General features: G+C 37.6%; 1 long non-coding RNA gene across 1 annotated transcript in view; it reads left to right on the top strand.

Annotated features, from left to right (window-relative positions):
• The window catches only part of LOC115831214, a 192,358-nt gene that overhangs the window by 22,695 nt on the left and 147,770 nt on the right, over positions 1-21,893 (top strand). The window lies entirely within an intron of this gene.

The following is a 21,893-nucleotide window of genomic DNA, read 5'->3' as shown; positions in this document are numbered from 1 at the left end:
CTTTGTACCTCTGGTAGAATTCAGCTGTGAATCCATGTAGTCCTGGACTTTTTTTGGTTGGTAAGCTATTTATTGATTATTGCCACAATTTCAGAGCCTGTTACTGGTCTATTCAGATTCAACTTCTTCCTGGTTTAGTCTTGGGAGGGTGTATGTGCCGAGGAATTTATCCATTTCTTCTAGATTTTCTAGTTTATTTGCGTAGAGGTGTTTATAGTATTCTCTGATGGTAGTTTGTATTTCTGTGGGATTGGTGGTGATATCCCCTTTATCATTTTTTATTGCGTCTATTTTATTCTTCTCTCTTGTCTCCTTTATTAGTCCTTCCAGCGGTCTATCAATTTTCTTGATCTTTTCAAAAAACCAGCTCCTGGATTCATTAATTTTTTGAAGGGTTTTTTGTGTCTCTATCTCCTTCAGTTCTGCTCTGATCTTAGTTATTTCTTGCCTTCTGCTAGCTTTTGAATGTGTTTGCTCTTGCTTTTCTAGTTCTTTTAATTGTGATGTTAGGATGTCAATTTTAGATCTTTCCTGCTCTCTCGTGAGCATTTAGTGCTATAAATTTCCCTCTACACACTGCTTTGAATGTGTCCCAGAGATTCTGGTATGTTGTGTCTTTGTTCTCACTGGTTTCAAAGAACATCTTTATTTCTGCCTTCATTTCATTATTTACCCAGTAGTCATTCAGGAGCAGGTTGTTCAGTTTCCATGTAGTTGTGCAGTTTTGAGTGAGTTTCTTAATCCTGAGTTCTAGTTTGATTGCACTGTGGTCTGAGAGACAGTTTGTTATAATTTCTGTTCTTTTATGTTTGCTGAGGAGAGCTTTACTTCCAACTATGTGGTCAGTTTTGGAGTAGGTGTGGTGTGGTGCTGAAAAGAATGTATATTCTGTTGATTTGGGGTGGAGAGTTCTGTAGATGTCTTTTAGGTCCACTTGGTGCAGAGCTGAGTTCAATTCCTGGGTATCCTTGTTAACTTTCTGTCTAATGTTGACAGTGGGGTGTTGAAGTCTCCCATTTTTATTGTGTGGGAGTCTAAGTCTCTTTTTAGGTCACTCAGGACTTGCTTTATGAATCTGGGTGCTCCTGTATTGGGTGCATGTATATTTAGGATAGTTAGCTCTTCTTGTTGAATTGATCCTTTTACCATTATGTAATGGCCTTCTTTGTCTCTTTTGATCTTTGTTGGTTTAAAGTCTGTTTTATCTGAGACTATGACTGCAACCCTGCCTTTTTTTGTTTTCCATTTGCTTGGTAAATCTTCCTCCATCCCTTTATTTTGAGCCTATGTGTGTCTCTGCACGTGAGATGGGTTTCCTGAATACAGCACACTGATGGGTCTTGACTCTTTATCCAATTTGCCAGTCTGTGTCTTTTAATTGGAGCATTTAGCCCATTTACATTTAAAGTTAATATTGTTATGTGTGAATTTGATCCTGTCCTTATGATGTTAGCTTGTTATTTTGCTCGTTAGTTGATGCAGTTTCTTCCTAGCCTCGATGATCTTTACAATTTGGCATGTTTTGCAGTGGCTGGTGCTGGTTGTTCCTTTCCATGTTTAGTGCTTCCTTCAGGAGCTCTTTTAGGGCAGGCCCGGTGGTGACATAATCTCTCAGCATTTGCTTGTCTGTAAAGTATTTTATTTCTCCTTCACTTATGAAACTTAGTTTGGCTGGGTATGAAAGTCTGGGTTGAAAATTCTTTTCTTTAAGAATGTTGAATATTGGTCCCCACTCTCTTCTGGCTTGTAGAGTTTCTGCTGAGAGATCAGCTGTTAGTCTGATGGGCTTCCCTTTGTGGGTAACCCAACCTTTCTCTCTGGTTGCCCTTAACATTTTTTCCTTCATTTCAACTTTGGTTGAATCTGACAATTATGTGTCTTGGAATTGCTCTTCTCGAGGAGTATCTTTGTGGCATTCTCTGTATTTCCTGAATTTGAATGTTGGCCTGCCTTGCTAGATTGGGGAAGTTCTCCTGGATAATATCCTGCAGAGTGTTTTCCAACTTGGTTCCATTCTCCCCGTCACTTTCAGGTACACCAATCAGACATAGATTTGGTCTTTTCACATAGTCCCATATTTCTTGGAGGCTTTGTTCATTTCTTTTTATTCTTTTTTCTCTAAACTTCCCTTCTCACTTCATTTCATTCATTTCATCTTCCATCACTGATACCCTTTCTTCCAGTTGATTGCATCAGCTACTGAGGCTTCTGCATTCGTCACGTGGCTCTCGTGCCCTGGTTTTCAGCTCTGTGAGGTCCTTTAAGGACTTCTCTGCATTGGTTATTCTAGTTATCCGTTCATCTAATTTTTTTTCAAAGCTTTTAACTTCTTTGCCATTGGTTCGAATTTCCTTCTGTAGCTCAGAGTAGTTTGATCGTCTGAAGCCTTCTTCTCTCAACTTGTCAAAGTCATTCTCTGTCCAGCTTTGTTCCATTGCTGGTGAGGAGCTGCATTCCTTTGGAGGAGGAGAGGCGCTCTGATTTTTAGAGTTTCCAGTTTGTCTGCTCTGTTTTTTTCCTATCTTTGTGGTTTTATCTACCTTTGGTCTTTGATGATGGTGACGTACAGATGGGTTTTTGGTGTGGATGTCCTTTCTGTTTGTTAGCTGCAGGTCTGTTGGAGTTTGCTAGAGGACCACTCCAGACCCTGTTTGCCTGGGTATCAGCAGCAGTGGCTGCAGAACAGTGGATGTTGGTGACCCACAAATGCTGCTGCCTGATCGTTCCTCTGGAAGTTTTGTCTCAGAGGAGTACCAGCTGTGTGAGGTGTCAGTCCACCCCTACTGGGGAGTGTGTCCCAGTTAGGCTACTCAGGGATCAGGGACCCACTTGAGGAGGCATCATGAATTTTTAATTACAAGAAAAGCCTAGAGACTTTCCCAGGTGATAGACCAGGTGGAACACTAGGTCAGGCCATGCTAAGTGCTTTGGAATACTTATACTAGCAATGAGAATTCGATCCAGGGTTTGAAGGACATCAATGATATGTATAGATCTCATTTTTAATACATGATTTTAGGTGCAATAGAGAGAACAGTTTGGGGGAACCAGAGTAGATTTAAGAAAATTTATTAGCAGATTATTTCAGGTGCCTTAGACAGACTATAATGGGAACTTGATATAAAAGGTATTGCTAGTGAAAATGGGGAAAAGGAGTGGATTCAAGAAATTTTTGAAGTGAAATGGCTGAAAATTCTTGATGGATTGGATTACTCACTGTCCTGCCACTTCTCAAATGTGGCATCCCCAATAAGGCAAGGGTAAAGTGCTAAAGGGTAATTACTAGACCTGTTAATATTTGTTGAATAGACTAGAAAGCTACCAAGGTAGCGATGCCCAATGAGGAAAATGTGTCTCCTTCTCTGCTATTTACTCTGCTTCATTAAGAATGAAGTGCTGCATAAGAGAGCAATACTGGTCAACTTTCTTTCAGTGACTGCTTATAGAAGTGCCCTGTTTTCTGAATATCTTTCTCAGCTTGCTACTGGTACGTTTTAGAGCAAGATGTGGATCTGATACTTATCTAAAATGGGAACCTGAACTTCAGTGTCAGGGTCTATATCACGAGGATTTATCCATTAAGCCCTAAGATTTTATTCTATAACAATGCAGATTGTTATCTGATATTGAACCATTTTCATGACCAACAGAATTCTCCATGACCCATCACAATTCCAAATATTTACTTATGGAATTATCTAAGGGAAATAGATAATTTAAATAGATTTGGACTTTTGCTCTAGCTATCTTGAATGTACTTCTTTGAATTTCTGATTAAATATATACAAAATGGGTCGGGTTTCTTAAAAATGATATATCAAACAAGAGTTAGGAAAACAATAAAGAGATATTAGTCTGGAGGGTGATTCTGGGAATATTTTGCATATAGAAAGAATAAAGGTTGTAATAAACTAATACTTTTCACATTACAAAAGTAAATTTTAATTTGCCCTCAGATATTTAAAGGCATAATATGTTTATTGGAGAGTTCAAGTTTTTATTTTAGGGAATGTTTAGTTAGTACATCCATATGGTTACATTAAATTTGGAAGTTTACTTTATTTTTGCTGGACACTTGAGAAACAGTCACATTTGAAACCAGTAAATTTTTAAACCTATTTTGTAATACTGCTCTCCAGAGTTGCCACTATGAGATCTGAGTTAGAAAGAAATTCATTTTTGAGTTTTATCTCTCTTTGAGAGAAACATGTAGATAAAAAACAAATATAATTTTATCTAATATTTACTAGATAAGAATAAATTATCTTTGACTTAATTTTTAGGAACTTAGAAAAATGATCTCTTGAAAGATGCTAGACTGTGTGGTTATTGGACTGTGTGGATATTTTTCTTTCCTATATTCAGAAATGTGGGAACAATAATGGTGTAAATATTTATTATGTACAGGACCCTCCTCCCACCTTCCTCCCCTTACAGAGGAGTGATGATCTCCATAGAAAAAACAAGTGAAATGAAATGAAGAGGTTGATTTTTGTTCCTTTTTAATTTTTGATATTACAGAAATTTTATTGCCTGGAAGGGACAAAATAGATCTATGCAAAATTCTCAAAATCTTCATATAAATATCACAGAGTTCTTATGATAATTGCTCACTAATAAAGATATGTAAATAACCAAAATAAATCTTGCCCAAGGTCACATATTTGGGAATATCTAAGATTTCATAAATCATTTCTTTAGCGATTCTTGAATGGCTGCTTCAACAATAATGTGTCTTACTTAACAATTCTTGAGCAACTTGCTTATCTCCCTATATATCAACATAACCTTTTCAGATGTAATAGCATTGATTAAAGGATTTCCATCTAGCTTCTATTTTCTCTTGAATATTGATCTGCATTGTAGTTCTTTTTTAGAAATCTATAGGAGAAAATTATGGAATGTGTTACAAAGTCATAACAACATTAGTCAAAAGCCTTTGACATTAAATTTGAAGACATTCATTATGCATCCAGTAGTTTGTGTCTTTTCAGTGGGAAATGTGTTGTTCTATTATTTTTAATTACTTTTAAAACTATTAATTTGATAATGTCCTGCTTATTTCTGTTAATTAACTTTTCTTCAGGCATTGTGCAAGAATTATGAGTGGTGAAGGTGGTGAAGTAGATTTTACCAGCTATGATTATCAAAAACCTTTTTAAAAAATTAACAGATAACTCAATAAAATATACTTTTCTAAGACATGTCTTTATCAAAATAGTCAAAAATATTTAATGAATATTAGTTTCAATGAATGCTAAGTAAGCATAATGTTTAGCTAATATTATTTAACTTTTAATACCTTCTTTACATTTTAAACGTGTATTTCTCATGCTTCTGGTGGTTCAAATATGAAAAATCTAGTATGTAATTCACACATAACATTTTCCATCAGTTTGCTGTTTGTAGTTCTCTTCCGTTGCTGCCAACCTTAATTACCCTATCACTACTGGAGGAGTTTTATCTGTGCCAAAATTTAGCTAATTTCAAGTACTCTCTACAAAATAAAGCTATTTTTTAAAATCATAGGACTTTTCTCTCTTCTCTAGTGCCTCAATTTAAAAATAAATTCTGAAATTAAGGTGTGTACACAAAAAATGCACATGGTAATAATAGATAGCTTAATGAATTATCTCAAAGTGAAAATACCCATATGTTCACTACCTAACCTGAAACTTATGTCGTCATTTGTAAAATAAACTTGTAGTGTGGGTTTAAGCAATCCTCAAATTCTCTTCCATCTATGGATTTTATAGTTCTGTAGAGTATGACAAATTAGTTTTCTTCCTTTTTTAACAACAGTTTTTTAAATACATGTTTTTATTGAAGCATAAAATACAGAAAAATTTTAAATCGTCTGGGTACAGCTTGTTATCTTACCCCAAAGTTAATATACTATATAAGCACCATTTAGGTAAAAATCATCATCATCATCATCATAAAAGAAAACATAACAAATTATTAAATACTGCACAATCCTTCTATTTCTCTTCCAATTTTCTATTCAGCCTCCTTCTCAAGTGTGTACACTCCAGACTTCTTACATCAAAAATTAATTTTGCCTGTTTTTGAATCTTTTATAAGTGGAATTATAAAGTATTTGAATTTATTTTCCTGGCTTCTCATGCCACAATATGTTGCCTGTGAGATGCACATGTATTGCACATGTATTTCCATGTATTTCATTCATTCTGTTCTGTATAATATCCTATTATATGAAGATACATTGTCCTGTCTTCTGTTGATAAGGATTTGAGTTATTCCTAGTTTTTTAGCTGTTGTAGACAGTTAAAACAATCTTGCACAACACTTGTAGTGCAAATATGCTCTTACTTGTGTTAACTGTATACCCAGGAGTGGAATTGCTATTGTCATAAAGGTTTCATAGTTGATACTAATGGCTTTCCAGCATAGTTGTGCTGATTTACTCCCCCGCTTTCAGTATTTGGGATCTCTAGTTGTGTTACAGCCTTGCCAACATATGATATTTTCTGTTTTTAAAACTCCATTCAGAATGTGTTTTATCTTTTTTTATCACCAGATTTGGTTGGCTGATATTGTGTGTAGAATTTCTTTTCACTTATGTTTATGTTAAAGATTGACCTATAATTTTCCTTTCTTGTTCTGTTCTTTTAAAGTTTTTGTGTTAAGGTTTCATTGGCATTGTGAACAATTACAAAGTGTTGCTTTTCCTTCTATTCTATGAAGACAGAGAATTAACTGTTTTGAAGAAATGACCGCTAAAGCAATCTGGGCCAAAAGTTTTCTTTTTGAAGAGTTTGAATTAGGGATTTAATTTATTTAATTAATATTGGACTACTAAGATTTTATATCAATATGCTTTTGTTTCTATTAATACCATGCAACCCTTTGGGAATCCCTACTGAAAGACTTCTGTTTATCAGAATGTTTCCTTCTTGGCATACCAAGATCCCCAATTTTCGTTCGCCTGCTCCTCTGTGATTGTTAAATGCTCTCTGCTCAACTTCTAAACTCCTCAAGAGCCATTTTAGAACTTGTAAAGGCCTTTGGTTAAAGTTGCCTCAAATGTTAGTTTCACCTCTTTGCATTTGTCATCTCCCTGTCTTATCAATTCCTTCCAACAGTGATGTTACATCTTTTATTCACAGTCTATAGACGTTTTTGGAAGAAGTTTGGTCTGATATAAGCTAATCCATTATAGCCAGAAATAGGCAATTCATGCACAGTTTTCAATCAGCAGAAACAAGATTGCAACATATCTTAGTTTGTGTCAACATGGCACTACATAGCACCTTAAATACTGCACAATCTTTGTTATCCTTGCACAAAATCCCATTAAGCTATCTTTCTTCAGAGATAACTTTCTGCTTTGATACTCTTTCCTGAGCAATTGCACATTAAAAAAAAAATAATAGCACTGCAGGATCCTGGTACCATTTAAACCTGATCTGTCCTACAAGCATACTTTATGTATCCTAAGTGAAATGTGTGGACTATTTATTTTTCCTCAGGCAGACTATAAAACACAATTAAAAGAATATTTTTGTACACAGAGTGTGGATTTCTCTTGCATCTTTTTCAGGATTTTTTCAAATGATTTTATTTTATTTTTATACTTTAAGTTTTAGGGTACATGTGCACAATGTGCAGGTTTGTTACATATGTATACATGTGCCATGTTGGTGTGCTGCACCCATTAACTCATCATTTAGCATTAGGTATATCTCCTAATGCTATCCCTTCCCCCTCGCCCCACCCCACAACAGTCCCCGGTGTGTGATGTTCCCCTTCCTGTGTCCATGAGTTCTCATTGTTCAATTCCCACCTATGAGTGAGAACATGTGGTGTTTGGTTTTTTGTCCTTGTGGTAGTTTGCTGAGAATGATGTTTTCCAGTTTCATCCATGTCCCTACAAAGGACATGAACTCATCATTTTTTATGGCTGCATAGTATTCCATGGTGTATATGTGCCACATTTTCTTAATCCAGTCTATCGTTGTTGTACATTTGGGTTGGTTCCAAGTCTTTGCTATTGTGGATAGTGCCACAATAAACATACCTGTGCATGTGTCTTTATAGAAGCATGATTTATAATCCTTTGGGTATATACCCAGTAATGGACGGCTGGGCCAACTGGTATTTCTAGTTCTAGATCCCTGAGGAATCGCCACACTGACTTCCACAATGGTTGAACTAGCTTACAGTCCCACCAACAGTGTAAAAGTGTTCCTATTTCTCCACATCCTGTCCAGCACCTGTTGTTTTCTGACTTTTTAATGATGGCCATTCTAACTGGTGTGAGATGGTAACTCACTGTGGTTTTGATTTGCATTTCTCTGATGGCCAGTGATGATGAGCATTTTTTCATGTGTTTTTTGGCAGCATAAATGTCTTCTTTTGAGAAGTGTCTGTTCATATCCTTCGCCCACTTGTTGATGAGGTTGTTTGTTTTTTTCTTGTAAATTTGTTTGTGTTCATTGTAGATTCTGGATATTAGCCCTTTGTCAGATGAGTAGGTTGCGGAAATTTTCTCCCATTCCTTAGGTTGCCTGTTCACTCTGATGGTAGTTTCTTTTGCTGTGCAGAAGCTCTTTAGTTTAATTTGATCCCATTTGTCAATTTTGGCTTTTGTTGCCATTGCTTTTGGTATTTTAGACATGAAGTCCTTGCCCATGCCTATGTCTTGAATGGTATTGCCTAGGTTTTCTTCTAGGGTTTTTGTGGTTTTAGGTCTAACATGTGAGTCTTTAATCCATCTTGAATTAATTTTTGTATAAGGTGTAAGGAAGGGATCCAGTTTCAGCTTTCTACATATGGCTAGCCAGTTTTCCCAACACCATTTATTAAATAGGTAATCCTATTTAATTTGTTTGTATCCTCTTTTATTTCATTGAGCAGTGGTTTGTAGTTCTCCTTGAAGAGGTCCTTCACATGCCTTGTAAGTTGGATTCCTAGGTATTTTATTCTCTTTGAAGCAATTGTGAATGGGAGTTCACTCATGATTTGCCTCTCTGTCTGTTATTGGTGTATAAGAATGCTTGTGATTTTTGCACATTGATTTGGTATACTGAGACTATGCTAAACTTGCTTATCAACTTAAGGAGATTTTGGGCTGAGACGATGGGGTTTTCTAGATATACAATCATGTCATCTGCAAACAGGGACAATTTGACTTCCTCTTTTCCTAATTGAATACCCTTTATTTCCTTCTCCTGCCTGATTGCCCTGGCCAGCACTTCCAACACTATGTTAAATAGGAGTGGTGAGAGAGGGCATCCCTGTCTTGTGCCAGTTTTAAAAGAGAATGCTTCCAGTTTTCAGCCATTCAGTATGATATTGGCTGTGGGTTTGTCATAGATAGCTCTTATTATTTTGAGATATGTCCCATTAATACGTAATTTATTGAGAGTTTTTAGCATGAAGGGTTGTTGAATTTTGTCAAAGGCCTTTTCCGCATCTATTGAGATAATCATGTAGTTTTTGTCTTTGGTTCTGTTTATATGCTGGATTACGTTTATTCATTTGCGTATGTTGAACCAGCCTTGCATCCCAGGGGTGAAGCCCACTTGATCATGGTGGATAAGCTTTTTGATGTGCTGCTGGATTTGGTTTGCCAGTATTTTATTGAGGATTTTTGCATCAATGTTCGTCAAGGATACTGGTCTATAATTCTCTTTTTTGGTTGTGTCTCTGCCAGGCTTTGGTATCAGGATGATGCTGACCTCATAAAATGAGTTAGGGAGGATTCCCTCTTTTTCTCTTGATCGGAATAGTTTCAGAAGGAATGGTACCAGTTCCTCCTTGTACCTCTAGTAGTATTCGGCTGTGAATCCATCTGGTCCTGGACTTTTTTTGGTTGGTAAGCTATTAATTATTGCCACAATTTCAGTGCCTGTTATTGGTCTGTTCAGAGATTCAACTTCTTCCTGGTTTAGTCTTGGGAGGGTGTATGTGTCCAGGAATTTATCCATTTCTTCTAGATATTCTAGTTTATTTGCATAGAGGTGTTTATAGTATTCTCTGATGGTAGTTTGTATTTCTTTGGGATCAGTGGTGATATCCCCTTTATCATTTTTTATTGCGTCTATTTGATTCTTCTCTTTTCTTCTTTACTAGTCTTGCTAGCGGTCTATCTATTTTGTTGATCTTTTCAAAAAACCAGCTCCTGGATTCATTGATTTTTTGAAGGGTTTTTTGTGTCTCTATTTCCTTCAGTTTTGCTGTGATTTTAGTTATTTCTTGCCTTCTGCTAGCTTTTGAATGTGTTTGCTCTTGCTTTTCTAGTTCTTTTAATTGTGATGTTAGGATGTCAATTTTGGATCTTTCCTGCTTTCTCTTGTGGGCATTTAGTGCTATTAATTTCCCTCTACATACTGTTTGGAATGTGTCCCAGAGATTCTGGTATGTTGTGTCTCTGTTCTCGTTGGTGTCAAAGAACTTCTTTATTTCTGCCTTCATTTCGTTATGTACCCAGTAGTCATTCAGGAGCAGGTTGTTCAGTTTCCATGTAGTTGAGCGGTTTTGAGTGAGTTTCTTAATCCTGAGTTTTAGTTTGATTGCACTGTGGTCTGAGAGACAGTTTGTTATAATTTCTGTTCTTTTACATTTGCTGAGGAGTGCTTTACTTCCAACTATGTGGTCAATTTTGGAATAGGTGTGATGTGGTGCTGAAAAAAATAATTTTATATTTGCTTTTGAAAAGATCTAAATAGCTTTCAAAGTTAGAAAGATTGGTCACATATCAGATTTCTCCTGCAGAACTAACTCACTTTTCGTTTCTTGCTACCTTCCTATGTAAACCATTTAGTGCCAAAAAACTGATGATAGAATCAGCATTTTTGAAATGTGCTTTTATCCCCATGCCCACTTCTTTGTTTATACAGTTGACCCTTGAACAACATGGGGATTAGGGTCATAGTCTCATGTAGTCAAAAATCAGTGTATAACTTCTAAGTCCCCTACAGTTTAACTACTGTTGTGGCAGGCCAGGTTTCCATTAGCAATCAGAACAGTCAGTTTCTACTAACCTTTTACTATAACTCTGATGAATGTATAAGTTAAACATTAAAGAACCGGAGAAAGTGGTACCTAAGTACAAGGACTGGAATGCGAAAACAAACCCATTGAGACCCCAGACCCTAGTTAAAGATTAGAAGTAGATTGAATGAAACCCTCCTGCTTGTAGGTGCACTCCCACTCATAGACAGGGAGCTTAAAATGTATATAAGCACTAGAAAAAATCTTCTAACTTGGAGTTGGTCTGGTGAGTTACTCTGACCTTCTCCTTGTAACTGGTTGCAGAAATAAACTCCCTTTTTTCCCAGTCTGCCTGCATCTCGTTATTGGATCACCAGGACAACAGCCAGGCCTCATTCTGTCTGGGAGCAAATCTGGTGATTTTCCTGGGAGAGCTCAGCAGCCAGCGGCTTGCAAAGAGGTGGTCTTTGGGTGACCCCCAGCAGCTGCCTGGTATGGTTTGTCCTGGGGACTCTCCCAACGACATTTCTGGCTGCAAAGACTGCCCGTCTATCTATTACTGGGAAAGAATAGAGATTGGGAGCAGTTGCACTCAAAAGGTAAGTAAAATTGGATCCTAAGCCAGGAGTCTATTATTTCCTCTATTTGGGCTCATGTCGCCATTTGTTTGGGTACTACTGAGGAAATAATAAGACTCTGCTTTGCATTTGTTTGAGGAATTTATTTACATTTGTTTTTGAAAATTTGTTCTGTTTGTCTGATATTTGTTAAGTTTAGAATACTCAGTATGGGCAACACTGCATCTATACCTACAAATAGTCTTCTAGGGAGACTTTTATCGGATTGGAAGCACTTTGGTTATCTACCACCCATGACTGAAAGAAATTAATCTTCTATTTTGACACAGCCCGGCCAATGTGTGTTTTGGGGTCTGAGGAACAGTGGATGGTTTTTGGATCTTTACATTTTCATACCATTTATCAATTAAAATTGCTCTGCCAGAGGTCAGGCAAGTGGGGCGAAATACCTTATATCCAGATATTTACGTTGCTGCATAATAAGGATGCTAAAGGAAAAGGAAGTAAGTTAATGATGCAAGACACTGCGAAGGTCTGTCCTGACACCCCAGGAGAGGAAGAGAAAACCTCTGAAACCCAACAGTTAATACCTTGAACCGCATAGTAGCTACTGCTCAGGAAAGAGAGGGAATGTCACCCTCAGAGTATGGGGAGGCAGCAGGGCTATTGTCTCCTCCGTGGACTAGGCAAGATACTAATTTGGCCAGGGAGCCCCCAAGTCTGGAGATGGGCAATTCCACTAGGACAATATCCAGTAGGAATCAATCAGCAAGGAGCTCCACTGGGATATCATTGGGCTTATAATACCACAATATTGGCTACACACTGTCCTTCCTGGGCAGATGTGCATGCAGGCTCTCCTAAACATGCTCACGGCAGATGAGTGGTGGCTGGTTTTAAATGAAGCAAAGGAAGAGGCGCAATACCTTCATGATGAACATCCAGATCCTGATGGGGCAATTCCCGCACAGAACTAAACTGGAATATTTTAGAGGATGCACATCCTGGTGTAGCTAACCCATATACTATGTTCATTTCTCTCCCTGGAGATCACAAATGATTTACAGTATTGGATTTGGAATATGCTTTCTTGGCTGGGCACAGTGGCTCACACCTGTAATCCCAACACTTTGGTAGGCTGAGGCGGGTGGATCACTTGGGTCAGGAGTCTGAGACCAGCCTGGCCAACATGGCGAAATCCTGTACTAAAAATACAAAAATTAGCCGGGCATAGTGGCGGTCACCTGTAATCCCGGCTACTTGGAAGGCTGAGGCAGGAGAATTGTTTGAACCTGGGAGGCGGTGGTTGCAGTGAGCCAAGATCACGCCGTTGCACTCCATCCTGGGCAACAAGAGTGAAATTCCGTTTCAAATAAAAAAAAAAAAAAAGAAATATGCTTTCTTTTGCATACCCATAGACACAGAAAGTCAGTTGTCATTTGCCTCTGAATGAACAGATCCTGAAATGTCCGCAAGGTTTCAGTATTATTGGACGGTGCTCCCACAAGGATTTAAAAACTCTCCAGCTGTATTTGGAGAAGCATTGGCTCAAAATTTAAGGAGTTTACGATTGAAAAATGGGGTATTGTTACAATGTGTGGATAATTTACTAATATCTAACCCTTCAAGATGGGAATGTCAGAATAATACCATTAAAACTCTCAACTGTCTAGCAACCTGTGGGTATCAGGAAAGGCTCAAATATGCCCGCAAACTGTGGAATATTTTGGTTTTCTCTTACAGAAGGGAACCAGAGTTTTAAAGGTGAAAAAGCGAAACAAAATCACTTCCATCGCAGCATTCACTACCAAAATATAGCTGAGAGGATTTGTAGGCATGGCAAGGGCTTTGTTGGATCTGGATTCCTTTTTTTTTCTTTTTTTTTTTTATTATTATACTTTAGGTTTTAGGGTACATGTGCACAATGTGCAGGTTTGTTACATATGTATCCATGTGCCATGTTGTTTTGCTGCACCCATTAACTCGTCATTTAGCATTAGGTATATCTCCTAATGCTGTCCCTCCTATTGCGGCACTATTCACAATAGCAAAGAGTTGGAACCAACCCAAATGTCCAACAATGATAGACTGGATTAAAAAAATGTGGCACATATACACCATGGAATACTATGCAGCCATAAAAAATGATGAGTTCATGTCCTTTGTAGGGACATGGGTGAAACTGGAAATCATCATTCTCAGTAATCTATCTTCCCTCTCCCAAAGAGCCAAAAGAACCTATAACTGTTCAGAAATTATTGACCAGGTATTTTCCAGTCACCTTAACTTAAAGGACACAGCCCTTCCCCAAGCAGACTGGACATTGTCGATGGGAGCAGCCTGGTAACTAATGGAAGAAGGAATGCTGCATATTCTGTGATAACCTTTTAAGAGGTAACAGAAGTAAGGACTTCACCAATAGGAACCTCTGCACAGAAAGCAGAACTGATCATCTTTACCACAGCCCTGCAGCTGTCCCAAGTAAACAAGGCGCTTGGAATAAATTAGAAACACACACAGAATGGAAACCACAACCTTCTGGACAGACTGAAAGGATGAATCACACACAAAAACAGTGCCAAACTGTGCCAACTAAAATGGATTCAGGTACTCAGCATTGTACTGCTTTGGGTAAGTGACCTCTAGAATTGGGATGAGGTTAAATCCCCATAAAATTATAAATGGGAGACTCTTTGCTGCTAATCTGTCTTGGGTTACTTGGGTACCTCTTAATAGAAAGTCAACTATTAAACACTATGCTACTCACTTGGGACAAATACTTAATGTTTTGCATAAGCTTGCTTGCAACAGGAGTATCGTAAACTCAGCAAAACTGTGTCACTCGTACCAGCCTGGTGATCAAGTGCTGCTGAAAGAATGAAGAGAAATGAGCCCAAGTCAGCAGCTACAGGAGAAATAGAAAGAGCCCCATGACATGCTGCTGACTACCAATTTGGCAATGAAACTGGCTGGCATCAAGCCATGGATCCACCACATGCAGGTAAAGTTCCTGCCAGAGGAAACATTCATGACACAGGACACCAAGGCTGCCAAATGGGAGACAGAACCCCTTGAAGGCCTAGGATTTCATTCCAAAGATGATAAACTATTGTTTTACATTGTTACATTGCTGCTTTACATGGCTGCTGTTTTTCATTGTTATTTCTGTGCACCTCTAACCTTTTCCTACAGTGGGCACAAGATTATGCAAATAGCTTACAGCAAGACTCTTGCTGGGTCTGTGCTCTGTTACCCCTCTCTAGCACCATGGGGCTGCCTTGGTGGGTCTCCCTCATACAAGGAAAAAATCAGGTTTATAACATCTTGATTTGGTAGAAGACCTTCCTGATGGCAGAAAATTCTTCTTGTCCTAGCTGCCTTCCTGGGCGTAAGCATAAATACTATGTGGTGAACTCTATGATTGTTATATGCTGTTCCAAAACATTCCCCAGGCTCACAGGATGATGTTTTATCGGGCACTGCCTTTGGATCTCTAAAGTCAGGAACGTTACCAGCACCAGATAGACATCTTCCACTCCAGCGCCCCTTGATGACAACCCTCTTCGGCAGGAAGTAGATGGAGGGAATACATACCCCCTTTCCCTTAGTCGGCTATGTCATAGTTTACACTTTTGTACTAATCTTTTAACAAACCAGTACTTGAAAAAATTAACTAACATGCTAGAAATCATGTACGAATTGACAGTGGGGATTGTGGCGGGCCAGGTTTCCATTAGCAACCAGAACAGTCAGTTTTCACTAACCCTTTACTATAACTCTGATGAATATGTAAGTTAAACATTAAAGAACTGGAGAAACTGGTAACTAAGTACAATGGCTGGAATGCAAAAACAAACCCATTAAGACCCCAGACCCTAATGATTAGATATAGATGGAAAGGAACCCTCCTGCTTGTAGGTGCAGTCCCACACATAGGCAGAGAGCTTAAAATGTATATATGCACTAGAAAAAATATTGTAACTGCGTTGGTCTGATGAGTTCCTCTGATCTTCTCCTTGTAACTGGTTGCAGAAATAAACTCTCCTTTTCCCCAGTCTGTCTGCATCTCATTATTGGACTGCGAGAACAAGCCACCAGACCTCTTTCTGTCTGGGAATACAGTGAACCCAATATATCTGAGACAGGTCTGTCAATTTAGAAAGTTTATTTTTCTAAGGTTAAGGATATGCCCATGACACAGCCTCAGCAGGTCCTGACAACATGTGCCCAAGGTGGTCGGGGTACAGCTTGCTTTTATACACTTTAGGGAGAAATGAGACATCAATCAATATGTGTAAGACCTACATTGGTTTGGTCAGGTAAGGCAGAATAATTCAAAGTGGGGGCTTCTGGGTCAGAAGTACATAAGATACAAAAGGTTGCATTCTTTTGAGTCCTAGATCAGCCTTCCACTGAATATGCAATTTAGTCTGGCTCAGTGAATACGCATTTTTATATAAGTGATAGGGCAGAAGAAGCAATCAGATATGCATTTGTCTTAGGTTAGCTTCAGAGGGATAACTATGAGTTCTGTTCTTCGTCCACAAGAAGTTTCCTTGTGGGCATAGTGAGGGAGGTATGTAGCTTCTTACCTTTGTAGCTACCTTGTTTTGGAATAAAATGGGAGGCAGGTTTGCCTGATATATTTCCCAGCTTGACTTTTTCCTTAGCTTAGTGATTTTAGGGTCCTGAGATTTATGTTCCTTTCACACTACTAATAGCCTACTGTTGACAGGAAGCCTGACTGATAACATAAACAGTCAATTAACACATATGTTGTATGTTATATGTATTATATAGTATATTCTTACAATAAAGTAGTTTACAGAAAAATGTTATTAAAAATCATAAGGACGAGAAAATATATTTACAATTCATTAAGTGGAAATGAATCATCATAAAGGTCTTGATTCTACTCTTCATATTGGCTAGGCTGAGGGAGAAAAGGAAGAAGAGGGGGGTTTTTGCTGTCTCAGGGGTGGCAGAGGCAAAAGAAAAGCTGTGTGTAAGCAGACCCTCACAGCTCAAACTCATGTTTTTCAAGGATCTACTATACTATTAATTATCCCGGAATATATTCCATTTCTAAAATTATTCATTAAAATGCTACACATTGGATAAGAATAAATTTGAGTGGCACAACCCCTGTGATTGCTCTTATAATCATTTGTCTACTTTGAAAGAAAATGACCTATAATTCTACATAGCACACATAAACTTCCTTAGCATAATGTTATACCTCACAACTATTGTGTATCTATGTTATTTCACACATTACTGTAAACTCCTTAAAGACAGGAACCTGATCCTAAATAGTTTCTTGTCACTAAAGTGTTTTTGCTTATAGTAGCTATTCACTCATAATGAAGTAAAATTATGAGTTTGAGAGACATTTAAAGTTAGATGCTGCACATAGTGTGATTATATTGATGACTTTTATTTTGTGTCTAGAATAGAATTCTACAGATTTGGGGGAATTCTTTGTAAAGATTAAATATAGTAATTCTACAACATAACAGAAATAAAACTAAGAATAGAAATACAACATGAATATTGCACACATTAATTCTTGGGTTACCATAATTTTAAGAAAATACTGTGACATTAATTCTCACTATAAATTTGTTCATAATCAATTGGAAAAGCCCCTTTCCTTGTTCTGATTATTTTGTTTTTGTTATGATTTTTCAATTCTCCTCACTCATATCAATCCGTTGAAAAAGTGGTAACTAGGCTGGGCACGGTGGCTCACGCCTGTAATCCCAACACTTCGGGAGGCTGAGGCAGGTGAATCACCTGAGGTCGGGAGTTTGAGACCAGTCTGACCGACATGGAGAAACCCCGTCTCTACTAAAAATACAAAATTAGCTGGGCATGGTGGTGCATGCCTGTAATCCCGGCTACTGGGGAGGCTGAGGCAGGAGAATAGCTTGAACCTGGGCAGAGGAGGTTGTGGTGAGCCGAGATCGTGACATTGCATTCCAGCCTGGGCAAAAAGAGTGAAACTCCGTCTCAAAAAAAAAAGAAAAAGAAAAAGTGGTAACTATAAGCTTCCCTGGAAATGCCTAAGCCTTAGCACTATTCTACTGAAAGAACTTATCTAAGGCTATAAAATCTGTGTGACATTTTACAAGAATGATAACTTAAAGCTTCAAGCTGTTGTCTCTGAAATTTTTAATATGCATTAGAGGGTAGAAGTAAGCAAGTCTGTACAACATTTTGGCTCGACAATCTTTTATTTTTCAATGACAACCCATTTTTATTTTTAATAGTACTTATTTTTGTAAACAGAACAATCAGTCCTACCAAGGGCAAACACCAGGTACAGAAGAACTGTCCTCACAAAGCTAGCAAACAGTGTCCATGTCATGTAAGGCATTTTCTACTGACATGATAATGGGCGATGGAGTCTTGCTAAATATTACAGATCCGATTGATTTATGTTATGTTATGTTATGTTATGTTATGTTATGTTATGTTATGTTATGTTATTTATGTTTGAGACAGAGTCTCGCTGTCGCCCAGGCTGGAGTGCAGTGGCATGATCTCGGCTCATTGCAAGCTCCACCCCCCGGGGTTCACGCCATTCTCTTGCCTCAGCCTCCCGAGTAGCTGGGACTACAGGCGCCTGCCACCCCACCCGGCTAATTTTTTGTATTTTTAGTAGAGACGGGGTTTCACTGTGTTAGCCAGGATGGTCTCGATCTCCTGACCTCCATTGATCTTTTACAAGTTTTCCCACCTGCCAGTACTCAGTCAGTATATTTGTTTAAACATTCTGTGTTCTTTCTGTAACTTAGAGTGATACCAGTTACAAAAATTCAGCAGTCAGAATTTTACTGACAATTTTTCCTTTGAAACATGGTACAGAAGGAAACCCAGCTTGCTCTGCCCCAGGTGCATTTGCTCTGTTACGCCAAAAGAGCATAGCATAACATATGATTGTCAGTTAAGGAAGCAAATCGAATTCAGAGATACCTGGGGGAAAGAAAATGTTGACCATGCGAGTAAGACTGTTTTTATAATTACATTTTTAACTATAGCTATTCTTAATGGAAGGAAAGAACAGCTAGGGAAGTCACTGGAATACCGAAATGCAGATTTATTCACTGCATAAATAATATAGTGGTTTATTAAAGACTGAGACCCTATAAGTAGCCTTGCATGGGCTTAAGAAGATATTGTTCTTCTAGGCAACCTGGAAGTATTTTTAAATTTTCTCTATTAGGTAATGAATGCCACTTAAGTTTATTATTATTAAATTAGACTGACAGTATGTTTGATCTCAGTTTACACACAGACTCTTTATCATATTTCTATCTCTTTTGGTATTAAGTGTGTATTATTATTTACTTATTTTTTTGAGATGGAGTCTCACTCTATTGTCCATGCTGGAGTGCAGTGGCACAATCTTGTCTCACTGCAACCTCTGCCTCTCAGGTTTAAGTGATTTTCCTGTCTCAGCCTCCCGAGTAGCTGGGATTACAGTAGCCTGCCACCATGCCTGACTAATGTTTGTATTTTTAGTAGAGATAGGGTTTCACCATGTTGGCCAGGCTGGTCTCAAACTCCTGACCTCAAGTGATCCACCCTCCTTGGCCTCCCAAAGTGCTGGAATTACAGGCATGAGCCACCGCGCCTTGCCAAGTGTGAATTGTTTAGTACGTATATGTTCAATTTTTTTTAAGGAAAATGTCAAATAGTTTTCCAAAGGTGTTGCCAAAGGTGTTGCACCATTTTATACTTTCTTCAAAAGTGTATGAAAGTTCCAGTTTCTTCACATCTTGACCAGAATTTAATATTGTGTTTATATGTGTGTGTTTAACTCCTAACTATTCTAATGATTATGCAGTGTTATCTCATTAGAGTTTTAATGGGCATTTCCCTGATGATTAATGGTGTCATGCATCTTTTCATGTGCTTATTTTGCCATCTGTAGATTTCCTTTTGTGAAAATTATTCAAATCTTCTGCTTATTTTTATTGGGTTGTTTGTCATCTTTTTAGTAACTAGTAAGAGTTATTTTTATATTCTGGATGCAAGCCCATAATCAGACAGATGCATTATGAATATTTCTTCCCAGTTGGGCTTGCATTTTTATTTTCTTAATCAAGTATATCAAAGACTTAAGTATATCAAATTTTAAAATACTTATATTTTAAAATACTTATATTTTAAAATTTGACTAAACCCAAATTATATATTTTTCTGTTATAGTTTGTGCTTTTAGTGTCCTATTTGAGAAATCTTTCCCTAATCCAAGGTCCCCATCAACCTGCTTTGATTTATTTTCAGAGTCCTCTGGTTGTTGCCTTTGAATTTTGTCTGGAATTTGGTGGTAATTATGGGTAGAGGTAAGCTAAGTGGCCTTTCTCCATCTTGAATGCTTATCTTCTGATAGTATTAATGTTTTTGAAACACCAGGAACAACTAAAAAAGAAATCTACTTGGATAAAGGAAATCCCTGCCCTCAATTAAGGTCATCTTTTTTGAGAGAATAGAACTTAAAGATGTTCTGGAAGTGTGTGAAAATAATTTTGAGTATATAGGAAGCAGTGTATAATAAAAGTTCATATTTGGACTTATTTTAATAAAGCCTTACTTTTCCATGTTGCTTGAATTATTGCCTGGTAATATATGACACCTAAAGAGAGATTCTTGTTTAAGGCACAATACTAGTGTAAAATTCTATAATACAGTCTAATTTGCATATTGTATTTCTTAAAGTATTCTTTCTCTTGTATTGTCTAGTACTGAAACCATAACCTCTTATACCAAAAGTTCACTGGGTGGGAGTGGTGGGGACAGGAGGAGATGGGTAATGCAGCTTCTCCCATTTAGGACAGCTTTTCTGCACCAGGGATTACCACATATTCTAAATCATTTTGTTGAGGAAGGCAAAGCCAGTACTCATCTCTTGCAATGGGACATTGGTGCCATTTGGATGGGCACTCAGAAGTCTGTTCATGAATTTACTTCATTCCAGGGCTCCTCAGAAGCTCTTGCTTCCTTTAAGACAGACAGAAGGATTTCATGTGGGTGGATACCAGTCCTCAGAGATTCTATTTGTGTTCCAAGGACATTAATCCATAAAAATGTGTCTCTTGATTATCATTTTTGAGCAAGAGGTATGGATTTCATAAGAATATGTTTCTAAGAATGTAAATATTTAGAGCTTGCTCAGTTTTACTGTGTGTGGGTGGGGGAGGTGTGGAGCTTCGGGCGGAACAGACACTTCTGCCATTATAGCACATGATGGAAGGACTATAAGGATAGCAATACCAGCCTGATCAGTTTTCTAGTATATAACTCTGTCCATTACACAAAATGTTCACAAGTTTCTGGAAAGCAAATTGCTAATCTCAGCCTAAACTACTTTTGATTGAAAGGGACCAGAATCTAGGCAATATAATGAGACCCTGTCTCTACAAAAAAATAAAAATAAAAATAAAAATAAAAAAGTGGCTCAGTGTGGCGGCACATGCCTGTAGTCCCAGCTACCTGGGAAGCTGAAGTCAGAGGATAGCTTGAGCCCAGGAGTTCAAGGCTGCAGTGAGCCATGAGTGTACCCCTGAACTCCAGCCTGTGTGACAGAGCAAGACCCTGTGTCAAAAAAATATATAAATAAATAACATAAAGGATCAGTAGCAAGTCTATTAAATCTTCCCAAATGTATTTCAAATGTTAAAATGAAAAAACGAGTGCTTCACAATTTTATTATTTAGAGGTTTCGAGAAATATACTACAAATGGTATTTTTTTGCTTTTAAGTCATTTTTAAGCAAATGGGAATTCTGTATGTGATAGTAACATAATTTCTAAATGACATTTGATTAATTACTGCTGAAGGGTTTAAGGACTGGGAAAATATAAAAAATATAAATCTCATAATAGTTTTCTTGGTTTTGAAAAATAATGAGGCTACTTTCTCTTGATCATGCTTCTCCTTAGTAATACCTCTTTTTTTTTTTTTTTCCTTGAAGAAGATCAGTGTAATAACCTAGACTGGCAGCCATGTGTTTCACGATCTCTGTTTTTGATTTTTATCTTCACAAGTAAAAAGAGACAGTTTGTTTCCCAGATGGCAGAGCTCCACAAATGCCACAGTGTAGTTGAGTTATATATACATAATGAATTCTTTTTTAGTCATGATCAGTATTATTTCCGCTAAAGCAGGTATTCCATGTACTTATAATGGCAAGAAATTCTAAATCAGTGGTGCTTAGAGATTCCAAGCCACATTAACACTTTTCTGCTAAGTTTTCATTTTTAAACTGGCCAAGTTTTTTACTGCCTCATATTATGTTTTGCAGTGCAGAAGGGAATATGTCTCACAAAACACATGCTTTTTATATAC

Source organism: Nomascus leucogenys, chromosome 18, assembly GCF_006542625.1.
Source record: "Nomascus leucogenys isolate Asia chromosome 18, Asia_NLE_v1, whole genome shotgun sequence".
In the NCBI taxonomy this organism is placed as follows: Eukaryota; Metazoa; Chordata; class Mammalia; order Primates; family Hylobatidae; genus Nomascus; species Nomascus leucogenys.
Note: the sequence above shows the minus strand (reverse complement) of the source record. Positions and strands in the feature narration are given on the sequence as shown.